Here is a 27,607-nt window from a genome sequence, read left to right on the forward strand (position 1 = left end):
CAGAGCCATAAAAATATTTATCCTGTTAGACGCAGAACTAATTCATCCTAAAGGGGGAAAAAAATGTTTGTACACAAGAAAATGCTCGTGGCAACATGATTTATACCAGTAGAAAAATGGAAACAACCAACAAACTAACCAAAATAGAGCATGTTGATTTAACAGAATGATAGGACTTTGTTCAAAATGAGAATATTGAAACTTGGGAAAAAATTTTATGATATCATATTAAATGATCAAAACCCAGAGGAGTGATAGCAATCCTGGAGCTGTCTATACCCAGCTTAAAGGACACAGAATAATAACATACCCTTAGAATTACGGGCAATAGTTCAGCTTGCAGATGCTTTCTGGCCAACCCAGGCTTCTCCAGGCTTGCACAACTCCTTCATTTTCCTCTAAATGAGTTTATAAGAGTAACCCTCGTGCGACTACACTAATATCAACCACTTCCCCCTCCCCAGCTTAAAGAGATCCGGGCCTGGCCCCTCTAGCCCTCCTTTAGTTCTGGTACGAAATAGAAAAAAATATTTCTGGTACGAAATAACGAAAAAGAAAAAAAGGATACAACAAACACTTTTGTACTTATTCTTCTGGTTTTAAAGCTTTTTAAATTTCACATTCTCTGACAATTGAATCCAGAGGGTTGATAAAGGCTTTCACAGCACATTTCTTAAAATAATTGTCCCAGCATGCCTGAAACAGCAAGTAGAGAACCAGGAACAACGCTTTTTTTGAGAGCCTGTGTGATCCCTTCCACACAGGCTGTAGAATTACACCTAGTTGTTTATTTAAGGAATTTGCAAAACACGATGGAAACATAACATCTTAACACCCCTCATTCATTCACTCATTCATCCCACAAGTGAGCACCGACTATGTCCCAGACACCGTGTTGGGTGCAGATGATGTCACGGTCCCAGTTTGCAAAAGATGCACGGAACAGGTAATTCTCATAAAATGTGATGAGTGGCTTGGGAGAGAAAGTAGATGGAGACCAAGGAGGAGGCACACAGCTTTAAGGAAGTCACAGAAGCGAAGATAACATGCTCCTTTAGTTCAATCCTAATACGTTCAAATCAATCATGTAGGCAAGATGAGCAAATAGGCCTCATTCAGACTCTGTCTTCTTGTTTCTGAGTCATAGTCTCTCAGACTGTCCAGGCATTAGGGCGAGTAACATTCTCCCAAACAGCCTCCAACCACCACTTCAGTAACAGACACCATAAAAGAAATTTGCGGAACCAATTCCCGTCAGCAAACAGCAGATGAGCTAGCATTCTCCAACCCCCCACTGTGGGCCAGGCCCTCAAACCAACTGCCAATCTTGCCATTTTGATTTTCTCTGTCCTAGATGAAAATATTCCTTCTCTCCATCTGGCTCTGTGAATGACAGGAGTAGGAAGCAGTTTATTTTGGGTTTAGGAAGTAGAAAAGAAAACATATTTTGTTTTTTTTTTTTGTTTTTTTTTTTTACGGTGGCAGAGAGCATACTGAATCATCTTCTCTTGCCTGGCATTGTATAGACAATATGCTATTTTTGTGGAAAAGATTCCTCTTCTCCAATGCTGATGGTGTCCTGAACAGCCTCAGTGTGATAAGTCAGAGAAACCACACACTGACACCGGCTTGTCACAACTGCCATAATTATCAGGTGCCCCTGAATCTCTCATGCAAAACCCATTAATGCTACTTGTTCCCACGAGGCTGAGACCCTTAGAGCTTCACACAGGATGAGAATTAGAGAAGAAAGGGATTCAACACTGATCTATCTCCATAGTAATCCTCCTAATACAAAACCCCTAACCTTGAAATAGTCTTATTGTTGCCCCTCCAATAAAATTTCAGGAGAAAAAAAATAACTTTAAAACATGCAGAAGCTTGCAAACGTTATCCTCTTGACATAAATGGTCCTAACTTGTGTGCCTGAGTTCTTCCCCCACCCCACCCCCAGGCTTGTAGAAGCCAAGGAAGTTCAGGGAGGACCAAGAAGGGCAGAGGTTTGGATGCCAACCAAGAAAAAGGGCCAGAGAGACAGGGAAAGAGCTCAGCAACCCATCGAAAGCAATGGGAGTAAAGTGGGAGGAGCCGAAGAGAAGAGAAAACAAAGGAGAATGAAACAAATCAGGAGGTGCTTTTTATAGGATGTCTGTGGACAAAGCAGGCGCCACAGAGAGTCCAGACCATCTCAGAAGGCACAGTCAATATGTTAAAACACTTACTACGCTTCTGACCTCTCACTGCCCATCATCCAGGCCAAATGAGGTCTCTTAAAGGGGCAGTTGCCTTGAAAGTCCTTCAGGAAGGTGTCTCATGGACCTTGCCATACCATTTGTCAAAAATTCCAGCTCTGCAACCGGACAAACCAGTTGAAATCTTGGCTCTACCCACCTCCCCTGTGTGACTTGCCAAAATCCCGAGTCCTCTGGGCCTCAGTTTCCTCCTCTATGTCGTTGGGACGTGAACAGTGTATCTACCTTCTAGGACTGATATAAAGATTAAATGATGTCAGCTCCCAGCATTTCATAAACAAAAGCTAGTATTAAGGACTGCGAGTTGACTGTGACTGGTGACATATTTTTTTCTTTGACTTACAAGGACATTCAAATGAATGCTCTGTTCTTCAAAGCAATCATCTTGAAGTATCTTCAGGCAGGATTTTTTTTCCCCCTAAAGTTTCCTTTGCTTAATACGTTTCTGGAGAACTCCTCCTTTGGAATTGCCTCCAGCGTGAGTAACTTTGGTAACAACAAATCTCTCTGCAGATGCATTATGACCAGAATGGTCATTCAGAGCCAAGTGCACTATTGAGAAGAGGAGCATCTTTTTGATCAAACGTGAGGAGTGACTGTAAAGTCCCACTGTGGTCCCAGGACATGTGTCCAGCTCTATCTGCTTCCACCACTCTTCCATCCTATGCCCTCAGGATACCACAAACCTCACCATTCCCCAGACAAGCAGAGCCTTTCCTGCCCCCAGAGCTCTGTGCGGGCTACTCCTCCTAAATGGAATGACACAGCCTTTTCTCCCTAGTCCATCCAGAAATATCCCACTTAACCACCATGCCCCCGCCACATCAACCCTGCTATGAAGCTTTTCCTCTGTGCATGAAGCACAATGAGATAGCCGTTAAGAACACAGAGGTGAGAAGCCAAAGACAAGGACTCAAGGAAAGCATCAGACAAGACAGTGACATGCATGGACATGGTCACAAGCTGTGATCTTAGATGAGTTGCTTCACTTTCCAATGCTCAGTTTCCTCGTTAGTGAAATAGGATGGAGAGCAGTAGCGACTTGAAAGGGCTATTTTGGAGATTATACAAAGCACCTCGAAGAGTATCTAGCAAATGTTTGTTTAATAAAATCCTAGATATGTCATCTCTTGGCTTGGTGGCCTTAAGTGGGCTATTTAACCTGTTCCACCCCTCAATTTCTTGACTTTAGAATGGGGATAAGAAAAAGTAGCACAAATTTCATACGATTGCCCAGGATTAAATAAAATAATGTACATAACTTGCCTAGTATATAACATATGTGGAGCTTATGTATGTTAGGATTTCAACAAAATGAGCTTTTTTCTTGAAGTTATTTCTTTTGAACTCCATAATACCTTATTTATATCTCTACTATGGAACATATAAAATTGTAACAACCTAGACAGAGAACATGTTGAGGACAAGAACTTTGTCATTATTCTTCTGAAAAAGAGAAAACCAGTTCTGCTGGCAATAGGAGGGGGGGAGGAGGGTTTGAGAATTGAAACAGAAACCACAACTTACAAAATTGTACTGTGACTCACAAAAATAGAAAAACTGTACCAAACCATGACATGCAAGACAAACCAAGTTCAGCCTCTTTAACACTCACTCTTTCAGACCCACGGTGTTCTAAACAAGGCCACAAACAGACTAGTCTAAGAATAATGCCAGTCTTATGTCCTACAGACAAAGACTTTTTAACGGTCCACTGACTGTTCCAGCAACTTCAGAGTTTATAAATTCTGACCAATCTCTAGCCAAGACCATCCATGACTAACTCCAGCTTTACAAACTCTTTAGATATTCCTCCCTAATTTCCATCTCCACTCTGTTGAAATGCCCCACAACCCTCCATGGTGTGTGTTCTCCCTTGCTGCCGCAGGCCAATAAACCTAAGTTTGTCTGACTACGGTGCGTCCCTGGTCGTCTTTGGTGGATTCTAACACATCTCACATGCCAAGGGCTTGGCACAGAACCTGGTACTAAGCAGGCATTCAGTAAATTGTGTCTTCAACAAAAGAATGGAGTAATAAGACTCCTGCTTTCATAGCTTAAGAGTTCAGAAGATAATTCTAAACAGTTTCAAAAATATTAGGCGCCACATCAAACAGTCTTGAGGGGCCTATGCACATAATTTTCTAAGCTGCATATCTTAAAGAACCATCCTCAACTAAAAATATGTAATCAGGAACGCTGATGAGAAGCCAGTCTCGCTGCTATGCACTTAATACACATCAAACATAATTCCTGCTTGATAGGAAATGATAAACTAACTGAAGACACAAGGTGAACAGGCAAGTGGACAAGGTCTGTGCTCCCACAGCACCAGACAGAGAGCTTGCCCACAGCAGCTGCTCACAGAAATTTATGCATTGGTTACTGACAAGGATTTTACTCTGTAGGTGATAACTGGCCGAGAGTTTCTGAGCAGAGGCAGATCTTGATAAATATGATGGTCTAGGAAGCTTCCTTTCTAGGAGCACGTTAATACTAGGAGCTGGCGGCCTTGCAAGAGGTTATCTCAATAACCAGGCCATTAGGAAGGTCCTTGCCTATTGAGATAACAGTGGAAAGGAAATGAATCTCTCTTGCAAAGCTAGCACCATGGTGACTAACTGATTTTGAGGGAGCATGGAAGGCACCAGAGTTAAAGATGCATCAGTGTTTACCACCACAGGATCATGGGAAAAGATCCTGACACAGACTGAAATAGCTGCAAGGCTAGAAGTGATATTTACATCAGCACTAATGCCCGTTACCCTGGGTTCAGGTTCTTAGGTTAAAGCAAGTAGCGTGGCCTTGCACTAACCACCACCTACCTGCTCTAACACCTTGCACAGGTCAGATCAATAAGGGCAAACTGGGTCTTTGTATCCACTTAGAGTAACTATCAGCAGCTTATTGATTCTAGCTACTCAAAGTGATGACATTCCCTTCATAAGGCATGATTGACAGATTTTTTTTCTCTAGCTTTGCTCAAAATTGCAATCAAACTCATTTAAGCTACAAAAGACCCTTGAACTTTATTTAGAGGTGCCTGGGTGGCTCAGTTGGTTAAGTGTCCAACTCTTGATTTTGCTCAGTCATGATCTCATGGTCCGTGAGATCGCATGGAGTCTGCTTGGGATTCTCTCTCTCCCTCTCTGTCCCTCTCCTGGTGTGTGTGTGTGTGTCTCTCTCTCTCTCTCTCTCTCTCTCTCTCTCTGTGTGTGTATCTCTGTCTCTTCTCTGTTTCTCTCTCTAAATAAATAGATAAACTTAAAAAAAAAAAGAAAGACCCTTGAGCTTTAAGCCAATCCACCACTAGAATGAATAACTTAAGACCTTTTTTTTTTTTTTTTTTAACCTTTTTACTTAACATTTTCATGATATAAAGGCATCAGCCACTGTGGCCAAAGACAAAGCCAGGCCAGACATTCTTCCAAGCTAAGGAAAAAGGAAACACAGTTGAGAATGATACTGTAAACTAATTAACATATATAAGTAAATAATATTTTCCAAGAGCACGATTTTATTTTTTCCTGGAACCTTTTAGATGCAGGTAGCCCTGCCCAATAATCCATCACAAATGCGGAAAGAAAAAGGGGGGTTAAATAGAACAAAAATACCACAGAAAATAGGAGACTGATAAGCTGTCACTGCATCACACTTTAAAGATTTGATATAAAGTATTAAAGAGAGATAGTCCACAAGGAAAAGGAAAATCAAATATGAATTTCTTTTCCCAATAATACAATTTTCTGGGCACTGCTGATTTGTCACTCACTTAAAACCCTCAGCTAAAGAAAACACATTTTCAGGTCCCTTTACTGAAATTGCTGCACCCAGTCTATTTTCAGCTCTATTTCTCTGAGCCTCCAAAAAAAAATTCTTAAATCATCCCGGGGCCAGGTTTGGTTCAAGTTGCCAGAAGCCTTTATGATGGTTTTGTTACTTTGTTTTTATTTTCCAATAATCTCCAACTGGGGGTATGGGCTACAGTGAACATTTTTTCCCAAAAATGAGCCTTTCTACCATTTGGGTATCTAGGTCTATTTCCATTAAATAATCCATGCACGAATAATCAATGAACAACTGCAAATGATTATTTAGTAATTACACTTAGCTCCAAAAGAAAAAGCCCATTAAAACAGTAAGAACCCATAGTAGTCCCCCCTTATCTATTGGGACTATGTTCCAAGACCCTAAGTGGATGCCTGAAACCACAGATCATATTAAACCATATATATACCATGTTTCTTCCTATACAGACATACCTATGATGAATTTAATTTATAAAGCAGGCACAGTAACAGATTAACAATTATAACTGATAATAAAATAGAACAATTATAATAATACACTGCAATAAAAGTTATGTGAATGCGGTCTCTCTCAAAATATCTTACTGTACTGTACTCCCCCCTTCTTGTGATGATGTGAGATGATGAAACATCTACATGATGAAATGAAGTCAGATGAATGACACCAGCACTGTGCCATAGGGTTAGGCTACTACTGGCCTTCTGATGATACTCAGAAGAAAGATCATCATGTTTCTCATGACGTCAACATATTCCTCACTACACAGTGAGGCTAAGAAAACTTGAGAAAACAGGGTCTTTATGCACTAAAACTTCAGAACAGCCTAGGGGAATAGTAAGTTTTTAAAGTACTAAGACCGGCTCTATAGAAAATTAATTTGCTCATTAATTTAATGCATCCGCTTTGCATATTCTCCAAACCCAATGTCACAAGTAATCATTTTGGGGGCTCAACAGCAACAGACCGTTTTGCTGGTAATTCCCAACCCCTTCTCTACAACATCCCCAACCGTACTCTACCTCTCCCAACCCGAGGATGATCATCCATACTGCCTGGCCCTCTGGCTTCCTGTTGGGTTTGACTAATGGGGGAGCACCAGCCAAAAATGGGAAGGTGGGAGGAGAGCAGTGTGCCGTTTTCTCTACTCTCTCCCTGTTTTACTGCAGTGTCGCACAAGAGTTCTGTCCCTTCACAGCTACGCTTTCCATCAAGGAGCCCTCCCTCCATGATTACAACCTTCCCTGGACTCTACTATCTGTTCCTCCCGTCCTTTCAGCCTGGGCAATGGCTTCCCCTTTGCTGTTAGTTCTTGGGTGCTGAACCACCCCTTGTTTGATCCTGTCACATTGCCCACAGGTCTGCAACAGCCCCGTCATTAAACTCTCTTCATTCAAACCCTCTGAGTTAAATTCTGTTTCCTGCCAAGATCCCCATGCAACCACTGTGCAAAATAAATATAGAAGCACTTGTGTCCTGGCTGAGGATGGTAAGCAAACATAAAAGGAGACCAATATCTATGAAAAACATGCATGAGCAAAACAAACCTCCATCACCCTTTCTGTTTGGGCAAACAAGACATTTAATGTCAAACGTAATGTCAAAAATGGCAAAACACAGCTAATATTCTTCCTTTCTAACTTCTACTCCTTTTTTTGAAATGAGGGGGGAAAATATAATTCTTTTATCCCCACTATCAATATTCTCCCATTGGATAAATTCTAGGAAAGCCAGTTCTAAAGACTAGAGATTCTCCATAAGTCATATGGATGCTTGAAAAAGATGAGATTTGTATCCACTCCTATCTTTTGCAGTTAGGAAACAACAACAACAACAACATTGTCTGAATCTTTTTCTTGGGTGCCCAGAATTCAGTTGAAGAGTGAATTCACTATACTGTAGAAAGGTGATGATAATGCCTTTCAAAAACTAGGGCCAAGTAACAAAATAGAAAAAAAAATTTTCTTAAAGCACTGTTTTATCCAAATTGTACAAGATGGTATTTGACACTTAAAATTCATTATCACTTCTAAGACTATATTTCAGATGGTACTTCTTTTTCTTCAGTCTGGATATTTATTTACTTAGCTGGAGGCTACTGTTCTCTTTAGATCATTAACCCACCAAAAGGTTATTTGCTGAATTTGCAACATGCTGCTAAACTGTACAGTTTCCAAGGCTAAATGTAATGTTTTTATTGGATCCTTTTTTTTTTTTTATTAAGCTATTGGTCCCTAATGACATAGTAGCTATGAATTAATAAGCAGAGCACATGTGTTAACTCAGGCACAATGAACTAATCAGATTCTCCTGCATTTTACTTTACAGAGTGCTGGTTCTTCCCACCTCAAGCTCTCTCTAAATCTATTCTCCAGACCATTCTCCACCCATCCTCCCTCCTCTGTGCCCAGGAACTAAGTCACCCGTCCCCTGCCCTCCGACTCCTTGTAGAGTTCTGCCAATGGGAGGCACCAGCAGAAGACCAGGGTAGAGGTGATTAAGACCCAGGTCAGGCTTCCTCCACGTCCTCTGCACGTTGGAGTTCACGGTTCCAGAAGTGACTGGCTCTCCAACTACACATCCCTGATCACTGCTCCACCTGGGTGGCCCCTGCTTCTCTTGCCCGTGTCCCAAAGAAAGTAAAAACTTTTCATTACTAAGAGTTCCTGGTTGCCTTACAATCCCTTATATATTCCTTTCACTCTGTGTCTGTAGATAGTACTTCTGCTCAATTCTCCTCAGACTCCTTCCGAGTGTGCCTTTTGTTTCCTGCTGGATTCCTAACTGATAGGAATATGACTTGAAATGAAAACCACCAGGTTCCCTCAGGCAAGGGGAGGTCCTCCTAGACTGAACAGGAAAAAGGACATTAGTGCAAAACCTGGTGAAATTGGAATAAAGTCTGTAGCTTAGCATTATCGCACTGATAGTAATTTGTTAATTTCGACAACTATCTTCTGGTTCTATGTAAGAAGGTTAACACTAAGGGAAGACAGATGAAGGAAATATAGAAAATTTCTGTACTATCTTTGTAACTTTTCTATGAATGTAAAATTATTGCAAAATAACATGTTTATTAAAAAGAAAAAAAAAAAAAAAAAAAAAAAGCAGACTCCCAGACCCTGTATCAGACCCCTGAATCAGAATTTCAGCAGAGGGACTGAAGCAGGTGGTTTGAAGACCAAATCTTAAAAGAGCCTCACCCCTTCGGGACTTGGAAACTGTTAGTTCCGGTTGAGATAAGGATGGAAAGACTTGTTTACTGATGCCAAATTACAGCATAATTACTAGACTATTTAAAGAAAAGAGCCAATTGAAGCTTTGTCAAAGTTCGCCTTCTATTCCCAGTTAATTAGAATGATTCATCCCTCGACCAGTCTCTGTATTTAGTTTCTTGCATAAAAACCCTTGAAAAGGTACAGGTAATTATAGAACCAAACAAAGAACGTGACAGTGGAGTTCTTCCACTTCCTCCTCCCTCTGAGATCAAGGTTTTTTGCAACATGTGTCCTTTTTATTTCCCCCAACCGAGTTTCCAAGGGGGCGGGGCCAACCAACCAGACTGCGAGTGGTTTTCTCCATCTTGTCCAGGATGGGTTTCTCCAAACTTGCTTTAAGTTCCTGAAGGCAGGACCCATATTTTCAGCATCTTCTGTGTTTTTCTATAGCTCAGTTCAGTATTCTTCACCCATTACTTTGCTGGATTGACAACCTGCACTTCCCCACTACATCCACATCACTATTTATTTTAGATTGCCTGTAATTCTTATATTCAACATTTTCTGTGCCACTGGAATTGTGTAAGGAAGGAAGGTAGAGGTGAAAATGATGGCATTGTTATTACTTGTTTATTAACAAAAATGTTAGCTGGGCAATTACTATGTGCCAGGACTATTCTAGGCACTGGAAATCTAACAATAATAAAATAATTCCTACCTTCAGGGAGCTTAAAGTCAAATCAGGGAGACATATGATTGAACAGGTAAGTGCCAAAATAGGCTCATAAGAACTGATTTTAAAGGAGGTATAATCTTTCTCTCAATCCCTCCACTCAAAACAAAACAAAACAAAAGAAACAAAAAATGGGAAGAAAAAAAATTTCTCTCTGCTTTGTAGGGGTTGTTACCCACCTCAAATAACAAAGGATATAAACATTCTCTGAACATTGCAAAGTGTTATAAAAATGTCAAGCAATTAGAAATTAATGATTTAAACAGTCCCTGTCCACTAACTCTAAGGCAAAAAGACAGTGGTTCAGTGGCTTTTTCCATTAAGCAAAAATTTCAGAAAATAAGATTTTATAAAAAGCAATCCTTTCAAAGATCTAAACTCTGTTGCTGTGGAGTCAGCAATTAGTGAGAATTAGATTAACATCAAAGAACCGTATCAGAGGGGAGAAGTCTCCTATGAGGAAAGCAGGCCTGCCATTTTATTCACGGTAGACCCATTTTTATTTCACTCTCCCTGAATAGGAGGGCTCAGTTACCTAGACTCTTCTCTAAAATTGAAAGGGATTTCTTAGCAAGAGCCATTCACATTTCTATTTTATTCAAAAAGAAGTTTCCAGATCAGCGATAAAAGAAAATCTGTTAAAGTCAGTGCTAGCACATAAACCTGCAAGCAGTTTTCAGCAGATATCTTATAAAAGATTATGCTTGAGAGAAGTTTCAAAAATCAGATTTGCTGTTGCAGATAAATATAGTGTCTATTCTCAGCTTCTAAGGTAGAAAATGTTCTATTGGAGCAGTTTACCATCTTTTTCTCTGCCTGGAAAAGTCGATGAGCTTCTAAGGGCTCTCCGGATACCATGGTAACCGCAGGATTCTGATCAAGTCTGTGGTGTCTGGGGTGCAGGTTAAGAAACCTTAAAATGCTACCTAAGAAAATATCCATTAGCGACGCTGCTGGTATGTTTGAACTGGACATACGACCCATTCACTCCAGGTGCACATACAGCTGTGAGCCTCTACTGAGCCCTAGCACTGAACCAGCACTCAGGTAACCAAGTGAATATAAGACACCATTGAAAAGAACTCACAGTGGGTGTGGTGCCCAGTGAGCAGCAAGTTAACTATAAAATATTCAAGAATGTTGGGGCACCCGGGTGGCTCAGTCGGTTAAGCCTCCAACTCTTGATCTCAGCTCAGGTCATGATCTCAAGGTTTGTGAGTTCAAGCCCCGCATGGGGCTTGCTTGGAACAGAGACTGCTTGGGATTCTGTCTCTCCTTCTCTCTGACCCTCCCCTGCTGTGCTCTCTCTCTCTCAAAATAAATAAATAAACTCAAAAAAACTTTTTGAAATATACAAGAATGTATAGGAATTATATCGTAAAGTTTTAGCTTTTATTCCAAATTAAAATTTTATTCTCCAGTTTTTATTGTAACTTCAGTTGTGAAAGTCTTTCATGAAGAGCACTTCAGCTAAGTATAGACCCAAGAAAAAGCTGAATGTTGAGCAGGGGAAGAGTAAGAGGGTCAGAAAGAAGTTACGTTGTTCTCTGGGGCTTCAAATGCAATTAGCCTGAAAAATTATGAAAAGGAAAAGGAAAACTATTGGCCTATAAAAAGAAACGGCATTTTTTGGCTTTCCCAGTAAGGCAAAATCACATCTGGCATGTGGGACTCTGTGAAGTCCCACAGTACCTAGGCTGTCTCCCTAGAGATAACATTTTCCCTTCACCCAACAGTAATGAGCCAATGTCAGATGACAGAGACTTTCTTTCACTGTAGCATATGTGTGCATGTTCACACCAGTGTCAGATTATACCAGGAATCACTTTGGGGCTCACCATAGACAGGAACAAATGAGCACCTCAATCATTTTCCTTATGTGTGAAAGAAATTTGGTCACTGACCCAAATGAGCTTCACAAAGCCCGTGAGTGAGCTGAATTTTTTCAGGAAATATTTAGGAAGTACATCCTAGAGCATCACAGTGAACCGAGAGCTAAAAGAGACACAAAAGAAATGCCAGGCCTGGCCCCTTTTTACCCTTTGATTGAAGAGATAAGACAGACTTGCAGGAAATAGGTAGCATTTTGTTCTATCTCTCTTGCCCCGTAACACTCTCCATTTCTTCGTTGACCTCATGGAGTCCTTCGTCTTGGCATCCGCCCACCCACCCTATCCATTAATCACTTCCTCTGTCTCCAGGATCCTCCCCACCGATCCCCACTCCCCCACACCCTTTGGTCTCCTTTCCTTCTGCCCACAATCTGAAATGCTCGTGGTCTCTTCATAGAGCCCTCAGTATACGTGTCTTCTCTTTTTAACCCTGGATCCAACCTGTATTCTGCGTTCTCTGCTCCAACACTTAACACTGCTGGAGAAAAAACACATAATCACAGAGATGCCTTGAAGAAGCCATGCAGAAAGGGCCACCGGAAAATGTTAATCCCCCAATTAGAACATAAATTCTTCGAGGACAGGAACTGTGTCTTGTGCCGTTTCGTTAAGCCTAAGGGCATCCTAGCAGGTTTAATTATCCTTGTTGCAAAGGAGTTAATACCAAAACCAGAAAGACTGAGGACAAGAAAAGGTCCATACTCATTAGACAGATAAACTGATTTTTTTAAACTTTCACACATAGTTTATGTGAAAATAAACACAGCTATTCCAAAATAAAACATTCAGTAAAGCAGCTTTAGAAGGCACTGATAGTTAAAAAACAGCTGGTAAAAGTTATTCTGTGGATCTCAGTTATTCTGTGAAGAGTTGTAAAGCTCTTCAAACATATTTTATAATTCAGAATAGTTTCTAACGTAAGCTTTTTCTTCCTGTTAATTAAAGCAATGTAGTAAGATCTCACTTACTATACTACATGGCAAAGCACCTCTAAAACTTCACCAAATAGCAGCCATCCTTGGGTCTTATCTGTATACCTCCAGGGGAAAATGAAAGCATCTTCCCATGTTAGCCAGAAAGGTAAATATCAAAGGAATCCTGAAATAACTCATCGCAGAGAGGAGAGAGTCAGCATCCTATCAGGCCAACAGCCACTATGAGGCATAAAGTTTCAGCGTGACATTGCTGAGCCTGAACAGGGGGTCCCACGGAGTCTTGAGTACTCTGAGTCCACACTGCAAATGTAAAATGTTCTTCCCTCACACCAGTGGCGAACCTGTCTCAGAGCCGGGTGGGGGTCACTGCTTTGCCAAGCCAACTACAACACAGGCCACGACCCTCATTCCAGCTTGGCAGGAACAAACCCAAATGTTGCCTGATTCTCCTACAAATGTAATAATATCTAACAAGAGGCTGATTGGACAGCCCAAGATGTCATTTCCTCTAATTAAGGAATGCTCGAGAAAAACCAAAATAGCCACAAAGCACTGTCAGCAAAGCAATCAGCAGCGACAATTAGCTGTCAGCTCACAAGCTTGAGCTGAGCCTTGTGCAGGGAGCAGGGCTTGTAGCTGTGGCTTTCCAAATCAGCATGACAGCAAGAGTCCAGAATGACAAGGCTGCGGAGAGGGTCCAGAACCTGCTGCACACCGATGCGTGAGAGGAGTGGCAGCAGCTTGTTGGTTGGTGGGTTGCTGTGTGGCAATGGAGGGAGACCCTATGAAGAATCCTACAGTGACCTTCCAAAGTAGCTGGAAGTCTGCTGGCTACAGGCCATGCTGCATTCGCTACGAATGACCCTTCTCTACCTGGAACGATGCTACCAACTCTTGACAATGTATAAGCAGCCTGTCTGCATCTCCCTTGTGAGGAATTCACAACTCCAGGGCACGTGAGCTCTCTCCCTTCTCAACTCCCACAGCCGATTTCTGTCTATACTACAAGGTCATTAACAGGAGGAGTTGAGAAAAGTATATAAAGAAGCAAATATAACACAACTGTGTCACACTATGTAATAATACATAAGATTGCCGGGGGGGTGGGGGGGGGGTGGTGGGAGGGGCGCCTGGGTGGCTCAGTCAGTTAACCATCCAACTTGAGTTCAGGTCATGATCTCACAGTTCATGAGTTCCAGACCCGTGTCAGGCTCTGTTCAGAGCCTGGAGCCTGCTTCAGATTCTGTGTCTCCCTCTCTCCCTGCCCCTCCCCTGCACAGACGCGTGCTCTCTCTCTCTCTCAAAAATAAATAAACATTAAGAAAAATTTTTTTAAAAGATTGTGTGTGTGTGTGTGTGTATGTGATAGACATATATGTATATACAATTATTAGGAGGAGCACCACTGTCTCCTCCCCCGCACCTCTGCCTGGGCACATAAAACTGTTTGTCTTCTTAAAACTACTGGAAAGTAATTTCTACCCTTTGCTGCATCCCTTCTCAAGTTGCTCAAGTTGCTGGGGCCAAGTAAGGAAAGGGACTTGGAGGTCTGGGCACCCTCCCTTCTACTTCTGGCCTCACACTTTCCCATGAAAGTGTATTTTACCAACAGAATAATAGGAGACCTGATTATAGCTGACCCTGGCCATAATTTAAGCTCATTCTCAATCCAGCATCACTGGGAATAAAACTGATGTCTTGCTCCCTGTCTGAAGTTTGCATTTAGTTCTTCACCCATAGCAAACCCAGCCTTGATTTCTTTTGCAGCAGCAACATGTCCAACTCAAAGATACATTTCCCAGACTCCCTTGCAGCTAAGGGTGACCACTGACATTAAAGCAAAATTCACTGGCCTCAGGCAACTGAGATAACTCTTTGTCTGGGTTGGCTCAGCTGGGAGGCATGACCTTGGGCTTTTCTGGAGGGCTTCTCTATCTACTTGCTGAGAACAAACACATACATGATGGTCCCAAGTTGAAAAAGATATGTAAAAATAATTTAATAATATTGCCAGGACTCTTTGACTTCATGTCTCTCACTAAGGGGAAGGAAAGGTAGGCCTGCAAATACCTGGGTACAAAAGCAAAAGGAAAGACGAAAGGAAGGCAGGCACTATGATAATCCAGTGATTGTGGCTGGCTTTTTTATGGTATCAAAGGAAAGAGGACAACTTGAGAATTGGGATGAATGTAAAATTAACTTTTATCGAAAGATGGGGAAAAATGAAGAAAACTAGAATTCTGGCAGCACATTCTCATCACTGCATCACAAGGTACTCAAAGTTGGGAAGATTCAAAAGCTGAGGGCTCTTGGCATGGGTCTCCACAGAGGGATGGGTCCTTGGCTAGACCTTGGCTTTGAAGCCTCAATAGTAGCTTCATGTAGGAACTGAAACCAAGGTGGAGAGGAAGGCCAAACTGCCCCTATGAGGCAGGCTTCATAGGTCTAAGAAATACCTTTCTTTATAAGAGGAAGCAACAGAAAATCCCTGCTACCAGACAGAGAGTCAAGGGTTTTGAGCGCTAGGGACCAAAGCTCAAAAAAGAGTTTGAAAATAAAGGCATTAAGTATGCATATCAATCATTATTGTTCAATGAAATCCAATAATTTAACTAGACAATGCATTTAAATGCCTTAATTCTGTGCACTATGTCCCAATTTATTCCTAAACTGGATTACCTTCACAATATTTTGACTTTGAAGGATTTTAATCTCATTATTAAAAGCACAGTTGGCTAAAAAGGAAAAGAAACAGTGATTATGTAAAACACCACTTCTCAAAGATCCAAGTGCGTAAGAATCCCTCCGGATCTTGCTACCTTGTTAAAATGCAGGTTCTGATTCATCAGGTCTGAATGGGACCTGCATTCTGCTAACAAGTGCTCAGGTGATGCTGATGCTGCTGGTCCCCGGGCCACTAGTGGATTAGCAAGGATGTAGAGGGTTAAACATATCCAAGCTGCAAGTCAATGTGACTGTTCCTGAGATGACTGGGGAATCAAGATTTGTCTGGAATCGTCTGGAATTATGATACTGCACTGCTTGGCACCATGGACATCTGGCGTTCTTCAAGATACTGCACTCTACCCCTTTTCTGAGAAGCTGCAAACCTCCAGAATGCCTGCTTGCTGTCCCTTTCTTGTCTTCTTTTAACTTGCTTCCCTTTCTCCTCTTTTCTCATGAAGGCAACTAGAGAAGGGAAAGGCAATCTTGCTCCTTCCCTCACCTCGGCCCACAGAATCAAGCTATTCTATTGTGTGATTCCCATCCCTATACGCAGTTATTTCCTGAGAAAGACAAAAGAAGGCCAAGTAGAGCCAACCCAAGAGAAGAAGAAAATTTAAATCCTCTCAGTGCTCCCATTAAGTTTTCAATTGTGGTTTTACTGCCTTCCTTTATTTCAGCCTTCGTCCATTTCTAGCTGGCATTTTTATTTACAACCCAAATTTTCCTTTATTGACAGTGGCTTTAAAAAGCTGCAACACAGTTCTGCATCCACTGAAGACAAGACCGCCACAGAAAATATCACTTCCTAACAATGAGAAAAAGCTGCATAATTCCACAAAATCACAACTTGTATCGAGCCGGTCGGACAGCTAAGATTACAAGGCAACCAGGTGGACTAATTTAGAGAATGACATGGACCTCCAAGGAGAGATGGGACACACAAACTGTCACCTCTGACAGAGTGCTCTAGGAGGAAAGAGCCATCATAAAAGCAGGGAAGAAAAAAACAGCTGAAATGTTAATGAATCCTAAAGGGCAAGTATGTGCTAGCATGGAATCCCTGGGAGCCTCTCTCAAGTTTCTTTTCCCATCGGCTTCCAGTGGGTACTCATGAGAAGGATGAAGGGAAGGGTCTGAGACTGAAGAGTGATTCTTTATTTGGGCACAGGCAAGAAACCCATCCTCTTCCCACAACTTTGTTCCACATTAAGCAAGAGCTTTCAACCACTGGGAGGGGAGCAGAAAACCTTCCCACTCCCAAGATCCAAGCAAAAAGATCCATGGATTCTTGAGAAGGGCAGAAGCAAAAGCTATCTACCCCTGATGGAAGGACAACAGACTCAGGCCCAGAATCCAGTGCTGACACAAAGAAGAAATCTGCTGCCACTCAGCGAGGGGCAGGATGCTCTCTCCCACCAAGACACCCACAGACACAAGGCAGAGATCGGCTGCTGTGAAGAGGAGCAAGGAACCAGGACAAAGCCCAGGTCCCAAGGTGTGGACCCACAAGGCCCGCCCAAGACTGAGGCTGGACCAGGAAAGCTGACGACCTCACCACCAAAGCGACCACATTACACCGAGCACCGAGCAAAATGAGCACCAACGTGGAGAGAGATCCCCTCAGCGGAACAGGTGCGGCACGTCTGTCAAAGGCTAAGGACGGGGTTTAGACAGTGGGAAAACCCTCTGGAACACCAGGCCAACTAAGCATAAGGTGACTACGGTCCACCACTGGACAACGCTGGAGTCTGGCGGGCTGAAGGTAACTACAGCCACCAGGAGCCCAAACCCCCCCCAAACTCCTTATCAACAACGGTTCCTGTCATCTGCTAACAAGCTTACTCGAACCCTCACATCGATGACCTTACAAAAGAAAAAGTGTCCAACATGAAACCAAAATTATGACGTATTTTAAAAACTAAGGAAAAACAACCCACTGTCAGGATAAAGCAACTTACAGAACTAGACAGCTATGACTCACATATTGGAACACTCAGACTGAGATTTTAAAATAGCTATGATTAATATGTAAAAGGTGCTCATTAAAAGAAGAATAAAATGCAGGAAAAGATGGAAAAAATCATGGAAACTGTAGGAAACAAATTCTAGAAATAAAAATGTATATCAGAAGTAAAGGTTTCCTTTGATAGGCTGATGAGGAGATAGGATACATTTAAAGAAAAGAATCCGTAAACTTAAAGACTGGTCAAAAGAAATTATCCAAAGAGAAAGGAGAATTTTTTTTTTTAAGTATCCAGGAACTGTAGAACAATATCAAATAGTCTGATATGCATGTAATTAGAGTACCAGAGGAGGAGGAGAGAGAAAAAAGTGCCAAGGTAATTAAAAAAGAAAAAGGATAGCTTTTTTAACACATAGTGCTGGAAATTTAGATGTCCATATAAAAAAGTAAACCTTGACTTTTACCTCACACCAGATACAAAAATTACCTCAAAATGTGTCATATAACTAAATGTAAAGCTTAAAACTATGTAATTTCTAGAAAAAAAAAAAAAACAAGAACATATTTGTATTCTTGGTTTTAGAATCCTGACACCCATAAGAGAAAAAAATTTGATTAAGTTGAATTTCATGAAAATTAAAAACTTCTGATCTTCTAAAGCACGTTTGATAAAAAGCTTGTATCCCCAATATATTCGATTATAGATCAATAACAGAAAGATAGGTAACGTGAGTTGAAAAATGGGGGAATGATTTGAACAGACATTTCACCAAAGATACACAGACGCCAAAGAAACACTTGAAAAGGTGTTCAACATTAGGAATCACTAGGGAAGTGAGAATTAAAGCTACAAGAAGGTACCACTATATACGAACTCAAATTGCTAAAATTACAAAGACTGATACTAAGTGCTGATAGGCTGTGGAATAACTAAAACTTTCCTATATTGTTGACTGGAATGCAAAATGGCACAGTCACTTCTGAAACAGCTAGAGGGATTTTTCTTAAATAACGTTAAGCATACAGTTGCTATGCTTACCACGTGATCCAATAATCCTACTTGTAGTAATTTACCCAAGGAAAATGAAAATATAAATCTGTACAAAGACCCATTAATCAGTGACTACAACAGCTTTGCTAATATAGCCCAAAACTATCGATAACCCAAGTGTTCATCAACTGGTGAATGGATAAACACATTGTGGTACATCCACACGATGGAATTCTACTCAGTAATAAAAAAGAACAAACTACTGATATGGGAAAAGCAGGCAGGAATCTCAAAGACTTTATGCTAAATGAAAGAAGCCTGAAATGAAAGTTTACATATTGGACAACTTGATTTACATACTATGAGAAAAGAAAAACCCTGGAACAGAAATCAGATCAGCAGTTGTCAAGGGCTGCAGGTAAGGAGAGTCCAAAGGAACACTCTTTCAGATGTTGGATATACTCTGCATTGTGACCGTGGTCATGGTTACATGATTGTATACAGTTGTTGAAATTTATTAAACCATAAATTTCAAGAGAGTGAATTTTACTGAGTATTACTTACACCTCAGTAAGCCTAACCAAAATAAATAAATAGATAGATAGTACTACAGACAGCTTACTTGACAACTATATCATAAATAAATATTCATTTAAAAAAAAAAAGCTGCTCAACTTAAAAAAAATAGTATTACAGCAAAAGGAATGTGCTTGGTCAAGTGTGTATCCACATAGAAAAAATTAATCTTGACCCTTTACTTCACATCATACACAATACAATCAATTTCAGATGTATTATAGATCAAAATGTAAAAATAAAATCATACAGCTTTCAGAAGAAAACAGAAAACATCTTTCTGATCTTGGAATAACGCCAAAATTTCTTAAATAGAACAGGAGTGCCAACCACAAAAGAAAAAAAATGAATAATTTATATCATTTTAAAGGAATTTCTGCTCATTAAAAACTGGAAGATAAACCACAGGAAAAAGAGGAGATATTTACAATATATATAACCTGGCAAAGGCTCAAATCCAGAATACTTATTATTAAAAATGTCTACAATTCAATAAGAAAGACAATTCACTAAGACAACCCAATTTTATTTCCAAAAGACTTGAATAAGCACCTCAAGTTTTTTAAGATTTGAAAAGGATTTTCATAAACAAGATATACAAATCGTCAATTAATATATGAAGATGTACCCAACTTCATTAGTCGACAGGGAAATGCAAGTTAAAACTACAACTTGATATTATACGCCTACCAGCAGAGCTTAAATTAAAAAAACAATCCAACAAAAACAAAAAATTCCTTGTATTGGCAAAAATATGGAAAATCAGAACTATCACACACTCCTGATTGGCAGTTAAATTTTTAAATTAATGCAACCATTTTGGAAAACTCTTTGATAGTATTTGCTGAAGCAGAACATACACCTACCCCAAGACCCAGAAATTCCCCTCCTGCATACAAAGCCAACAGAAATGTGTCTATAGAGCCACAAACAAAACTTACCAAAACTGACTCAGGAAGAAATAGAAAACCTAGATAAATCAGAAGTTAAAACACAGGGTAAAAATTCCTCCCTCAAAGAAAACAACATGCCCAAACTGGTTCATCATTAAGTTTCATCACACCTTCAAGGAACCAGTAATTCTAATATTTTGAAAACCATTCCTGAAGAGGAAAATACCAGACAGGAAAATTTTGGCCAATCTTGGGACTAAAATTTAGCAAACTATATCTCACTGAGTATAGAAAGGATAATGCACCATGATCAAGTTTGGTTTTATCTTAGCAACGCAAGCTAGCTTAACATCCTAAAATTAATTAAAGTCAATTACCATGAACAAGATTTTTATCAAGGGATAACAATCATTTGATCACCTCAGTAGGTTAGAAAAGCATTTAATAAAATTCAACATGCAGGTGAAATAATTCACTTTGAACAAACTAGGAATAGGAGAGAAACTTCTTAACCTGATAAAGAATATTATTAAAGTAACACCATCAAATCATGTCCCATAATTGATTTGACACAACTTAACTACTGTTGCACGTTTAGATTCTTTCCTCTTTATTTGGCTATTATAATTTGTGCTGTGATAAACAGCTTTGTGCATGTTGATAAAGTTGCCTAACCTCCCTGTGCCTTAATTTCCTCATGTGCAAGATGAAAATAAAGCAGCACCTGACTCAGAAGGCTATGGCAAGGCTCAAATAAGATGTTGGATTTAGGTCTTAGGGAGTCTTGGAAGAAAAGTATGGCTTATAAATCTGAAAAATCTTATTCTATATTTACCTGGTGGCAGATTTCTCAAAGCACACCGTAGGCTCAAGTCAGAAGAAGTCACTCTGTCAAAAACAAATAAAGTTATTGTCTTAGGTTATCAGGAACCAAGGATGTAATATCTGAGGAATGCAACCGACGACGGGAAATACCACGTGCTCCGGGATTCCCCTGCACCATTTGGACTTCTGCCCATCCTGGCTTCCTTCCCCCAGTCAAGTGAGGATGACTACTATCATACTCTTTTCATCTGCCCTTGACCTACAGCACTCCATTTCTGCCCAGCAGCCAGAATGACAATTCTAAAATTTGAGCATGGCACGCTATACCTCTCCTGGAACCCCTTCCACAACTTCCTCTTACTCTTGGGATAAAGGCCAACCTCCTTGCCATGTCTTCTAAAGGCCCTTCATCATCTGCTGCCCACCTACTTCTCTAGCTTTGTTTCTCATCTCTGTTACCACTGTCTGTGCTCCAGCTACACTGGACTTCCTTCAGCTTCTCCTTCGTTGCCACCTCCCTGCTTTTATACACACGGCTCTCCCTTTCCTACTCCCTTCCCCACTCCCTCCCCCTTCCCCACTCACCTCCACATGACTAACTCCTACTGGTCCTTCCATTCTCCACTCAAGTGTCACTTCTTCAGCCAGGCCATCCGCTCCCCTTGACTATCTTAAATTCCTCTATTTACTCTCCCAAAGAAGCCTGCACTTTTCTCTAACATCATGCATGCAACTACTTACTCAGTATATCTCGTCTTCTCTGTGAGCCCAGGGATCACAGTTATTTTGTTTACAGCTATATCCTTATGCCTTGCCTAGCACTGGTCTCACAGTAAAAACTTAATAAATATGTATAGAGTAAAAGAATTACTAAACTCCCTCCTCATTCCTGAGCTTTCTAACTCATCTTTTGATTCATGCTGCTAATTTAACAGACTTCCTCGTTCACTACCACATACCATCAATTGTTAAGGTTCACTGATTGTACAGACAATGCTGTTTTATAGAACAGTAAGAAAAAAAATGGCTGCAAATTAAATTGTGATACAATACTAACATTTAGAACTTTTATTTTATACTTATTGAAAGAGATCTCTATTAGACTTATGTAATACCTGAGTTTTATTATACCCATCAAAAAGGAGAGTATGAAAATGTAAGTGAAATAAATTGGTTAGGTATGCAAATTTACTTTGGTTTAGGCATTCAGTTGGAAGCCACTCTTCAAATGACAGTTGACATAATATCCAATGAGTGTGTTTTCCCACACAATATTGTCCTCTATGCCACCAAAGCCTTTAGTAACGCAGCATTTCCTTTTTTTTTAAAGTTTATTTATTTTGAGAAAGAGAGAGAGTGCATGCACGTGGGAAAAGGGCAGAGAGAGAAAGAGAAAGAGAGAATCCCAAGGAGGCCCCGCCCTGTCAGCACCGAAACCCACGTGGGGCTCGAGCTCACGAACCATGAGATTATGACCCTAAGCAGAAATCAAAGAGTCGGACGCTTAACCAGCTGAGCCACCCAGGCGCCCCAGCAATGCAGCATGTTTTAAAAGTGTTCAAGTATTGTATCTGGGATCTTCTTCTGAGCTTCGGATGCTTTTCCACAAGTGTTGGTAAGAAGGTCTTACTAATAGATACCAGGAGATTTCAGTCAACACCTAGGACTTACATTCCTTTCGCAGATGGTCATCAAATGGATCGCTGACTGAAACAATGAGGGGTTTCCGTTGTCTTGTCCTGCTACCAGAACTACCAAGTTCACACGTGCCCAGGCAATGCAACTACAGCACAAATACCACCGGACCAATTGCAACAAAAGATGCATTTGGTTGTAGACACATTCCGGTATCAGAGTCTCAAAATGTGAGAAAAATAAAACTCGACTCAGAAGCAATGAAACATGAGAGGTTAAAAAAAGACTCTTCAGAGAACTGAGGAAAGTCAATAAAGCAAGAATGCAAATAAATAAAAGGAATAAAAGTCAATAAAAGGAAAAATGCAAATTCTCTCTCTCTCTCTCTCTCTCTCTCTCTCTCTCTCACACACACACACACACACACACACACACACACACACACACACACAAGCATGATCAGAAATTTTGACTTCTCACACACTGAAGTATGGAAATGAGTGCTCAAGGCACTGGCCTGGGAAGGCAGGGGGCAAATTTGGCCCCACTCCACCAGCCAGGTCCTGGCACAGTTGCCTCCACCCTGGAGGAAGAAGGCAATTCCTGACTTTCCACCAGCCCAGCCGTGCCCTCATGGACAGAGTCCTCCCCGAGGTGTGTCCTCTCCCTAACTACTTTTAGCCTCTAACTTTTTACCTATTAAAATACTTTTTCTTCCCTTATTCTGTGTGTATGATTTTTAAAAAACAGACCTGCCCGCTTAAAGTTTTAGCTGTATAATACAGTGCCATTAACTATAGGTACCATGTTATATGGCAGATCTCTAGAAGCTGTCCACCTTGCATGATTGAAACTTACATCCATTGAACAGCAACTTCCCTTTTCCACCTCCCCCAGCCTCTGGCAACGATCACTCTAGCTTCTGCTGTACGAGTGTGACTGCTTTAGACACTTCTGATTAAGTAGAATCATGCAAGCCTGGCTTATTTCACTTCACATAATGTCCTCAGGGTTCATCCATGCTGCTGCAAATGACAGGATTTCCTTCTTTTTTAAGGCTGAGTACTACTCCATGGTATGTATATACCATGTAAAATATCATTTTTAAGGACACCACTTTTAAGTTAAAGGAAAATCCTTAGAAACGTGCCATCACATTAGAGCAGAGCAGACTATAGTGCCAGGGGTTTCCTCATCCCCAGGCCAGTATTCTAGGATCTTGGGGTCTCAATTTGTGAATGCTCATCAATGGCAGAGAAAAGGAGGAAAAAAGAGACACCACCAAATAAGCCAGTGGGCGTCTCTGTGCCCCAGTTTCCTCACCTGTAAAATGGTCATAGTCAGGGTTCCAGGAGGAAAGAGATTACACACTCGAATGGGCGTTTTTTTAATATATGAAATTTATTGTCAAATTGGTTTCCATGCAACACCCAGTGCTCCTCCCAAAAGGTGCCCTCCTCAATACCCATCACCCACCCTCCCCTCCCTCCCACCCCCCATCAACCCTCAGTTTGTTCTCAGTTTTTAACAGTCTCTTATGCTTTGGCTCTCTCCCACTCTAACCTCTTTTTTTTTTGAATGGGCGTTTTAATGAAGGGGATTATTTACAAGGCATGGACAGGGTTAAGGAAACTGCCAAGGGATAAAGTAGGTACCTCCTATTGACCAAATCTGAAGAGAAGCCAGAGGGCAGATAAGCCCATTGATGTAATCCCTGGAGATGAGAGTCCCAAGGCTAAAAACAATGTTGAGAAGGAGATGACAGAGAATTTGGGGATGGCAGAGAATAAACACCCAGCACACGTCATCTCTGAGTTCCCATAGAATTCTAATATTCTGTGACCATTCTGGTACAGAATTAAGCTTTATAACAGCAAGAAAAAAATTCTGTTTACTTCAAAGATTTGAGGATAATCCACCAGGATGCATTTTTTCATCCCTCTGTCTGCTTAGCCCAGATAACGGCACTCATTTGCTGCTCCTGGAAACAGCTCATATTAAGAACATCACACTAAGCAGTCCCTGTTTTCCTTTAACTGAGCTCTTACAAATGTAGTGGGATTCCGTTTGGAGCTAGTAATTGATGTTCCTCCTCCTCGTCTTAGCCCCTGAGACCCTCCCCTTTTCCGGAAGGAGGATCCTGTAGCATCCACGACCTCACAGATGAGATGTTCCAGCAGGAGCCGAGAAAAGGCTTTTGGCTTTCTAAAGCCCAGCACTTAGTCTCAGAGCACAGACAACAGAGCCAGAGCAATGTTTACCACCTGCTCCAGCCCCCAACCCCACACCCAGACCAGAAGATTATTTTGTGGGGAGAAAGTGTAGAGAGAAAGGACCGAGCAGACATTGTGGTTCCTGAGCATGGGGCTCCCACAGCCTTTCCCCACAAGCTGAGACAGTAAATGGTTAAGTACCCCATGGGTTATTTCCCTCTTCTCACTCACAACTCATTTTCAAATCTCCCCTGCTTTCCCTGGCTGGGCCAGGCTCCAGGTACCACCTTGCCCACCGCACGCCCACCCTCCAGCAGCGGCGAAGGCTACAGGCCTCGGGAGTCACGGGGTGTTCAGTCCTAGGACACAAGTGTGAGATTTCTAACTTCAGAAATCAAGGATCCTTTCAAAAGTCTCATCTGGATCAGTGGTTGCTTCTAGAGAAGTTCCTGGTATCACCTGTTTTAAGGACTCAGGCAAAGGTGCTGTCCAGTTTCTAGCATCTGTCCTTTCCGGCATTTCGAGGCAATGCCATGCTCCAAAGTGCATGGGGTTTTGCTGAAACTGTTCTACAGATGTCCAGCTGGGCGGAGGCAGCCATTAGAGAGATGTCACACAGTGGCGTGAAAGCTCTCTCAGAATAGAGGAGAGTCACGCTGAGTTAGAATGAAAACCCATTTGGAAAAAAACAGAAATACGTGTTCTGAGAAAAACACATCTTTCCTTCTTTCAAAGGAGTTAGGTTATTTCCAAGTGGCTTCATGATGTGAAAAAAGACTAACTTCTGGCAAACAAACTAAAAGCAGGAGGGAGGCTGCCATTCTGCCCATTTGAAAGGGGGAGTCTAGGTGGGCTGGAGGGTTCAATAATTATCTGATTGACTGTGGCCAAATTGCCTCACCTCTCTGTGTCTCGTTTTCCTCATGTGCAAAAATACCAGGGGTCTGGATTAAGAGAATTACTGAGGTCCTTTCCAACTCTAAGAATATATGACTTTCGAGCTGGAAAAGAGACTTTCCAGTTCAGAGTCCAGGGATTTGCTATTGAAAAATGAAGCAATGTAAGAGGAAACGCCATTATCAGCCAATGGGCTGTAGTCTGACAAATAACAGAAAAGAAATGCTCTGTGGAGCCTGTCACTTGACACGTTATAGCTGCATTCCCAGCGTGGATGATACCATACAAATGGGTTATTCCATGCATCTCGAGAATGCCCCGACCATATTAGGAACTCTCCTAAGTGGCTCCTCTCCTCTGTAACATTACACAGTGCCGTTCCTGACATGGCCATTTCAGTCAGCTTCAGACTCAACTCTAGATGAAAATATTACAGTTGGATGATTTGTCAAGTGCTAAGTCTAATCCTTGCAGCTCTTTTTCCAGAGTCCTTAAAAAGAAGAGTGCCAGATGTTAGACTTGTATATTTAATGGGAAACTGAATGGGGAAACAAAACAAAACAAAACAAAACGCAGCAAGCCTCGTTGTAATATTTAACTGTTTTTGAAAACCCACCATCTAAACAAACCAAAAATAACATATTTTCAAAACTGTGACAAAGTCAAATGTCTCTTAAGTACAAAAAATAAGTCTGTCATGGGCCATTCAGAATAAAGCAATCTGTCAGTTGTAAAATGCGAGCACTCCTTTATAAGTAGTTTGCATGCTTCCAACTCTCTCAATAAAAACCATGTTAACATATCAAAAATATCCAAAGAGAATTTCATCAATGTCAGAAAACACTAGCTAATCAGTTACTTAGGTGACATCAGGCTGGATCTCCCACAAGCACTTAGCACTTATCAGGGATAAATATAACTCATCATCTATTGCCCAAGCTGGTCCCCTTCTTGCTATCCCTTTCCACTCATCACACCAGCCAGGATACTGGACATCATTTAATACTCCTCTCATTGATAACCAAGTTCTATAGATTGCACCTGCTGAGCGTCTCGGTCTCCTATCCTCGTCCCTACTGTCCCTCCCCAAGTCAAGCCTTCACCCTCTATCTACTGGACAATTTCAAAGTCTCTTAGCCTTTCATGTCATCAATTAATTCATCCATCCTCGACATTTATCTTTTTCAAAGATAAATGACATTTGACATGTCATTTCCCTGTCCATACCCACTCTTCAATGGGTTACTTACAGAAAGAACCTAAACTTCAGCATAGTGTCCCCCCTCACACCATGTGCTCCAACCTGGTCACAACTGCTTAGTTTTCCACTGATTGTGATATCCAGATCTCTGTGTCCTAGCCAACCATCTCCTCCCCATCCCACCTCCAAAAGGGTCCATCTAATAATTCTGCTTCTTGGGAGATGAAAACTCCTCCCTGGGCCTGTGCAGTCCATTCCCTCCCTCTCTCTTCACCTGACACTGCCCTCCTTCACCGCTGCTCAGATCCGGCTGTCCCAGCCCTCTGTAGGGTCTGCCTCGCTCCTTCAGGCAGCCATTGGTACATGTTGAGGCCCTTTCCTAACTACTCTCCACTTGCCTAACATGAACTCATTCTTTGGCTCTCAAGGTCAGTGTGATTTCCCCTGAGAGACTTTCCCTGACCTCTCAAAAGAAAATCTGGTTCTTCTGCTGCATACTATGCAGCCTACTATTCTTTTCCCCTATTGCAGTTAATCACAACCAACGGTTACGTGTTCATTATCATGGTTATTAATTCCAAACCCATCGCCCTCCATGGACACCGACCTCTATGAAGTAGAGACACCTCAGGTCCAAAATTTCCCCCCAGAGGCTAGCACAGTGCCTAGCACACAATAAAAGTTTTTAGACCAATTCATGGTATTGCCAGCTTCACTTGCTTTGCACAAAGCTCCTTTCACTCCTCCCCGAGTCCCCACATCTTCAAGCTACTGGGTTGGGTGGGCTCTAGGGAGGGAGTTTGGCCTTTCTAAAGCCTCAGGACCAACTTCCAAAGCCCCCACCTCTCC

At 41.4% G+C, this 27,607-nt stretch overlaps 1 protein-coding gene across 1 annotated transcript in view; it reads right to left on the minus strand.

The window, feature by feature from the left end:
* Window positions 1–20,875, minus strand: part of NCALD (neurocalcin delta) — a 272,455-nt gene extending 251,580 nt beyond the window's left edge. Inside the window, exon 1 of the mRNA XM_019467962.2 lies at window positions 20,823–20,875. The gene's annotated coding sequence lies outside the window, so the exon portion shown is untranslated. The remainder of the gene's footprint in view (window positions 1–20,822) is intronic.
* Window positions 20,876–27,607: the final 6,732 nt, after the last annotated feature.

The sequence above is a fragment of the Panthera pardus genome, unplaced genomic scaffold (genome assembly GCF_024362965.1).
Source record: "Panthera pardus isolate Hobbes unplaced genomic scaffold, ASM2436296v1 HiC_scaffold_7, whole genome shotgun sequence".
In the NCBI taxonomy this organism is placed as follows: domain Eukaryota; kingdom Metazoa; phylum Chordata; class Mammalia; order Carnivora; family Felidae; genus Panthera; species Panthera pardus.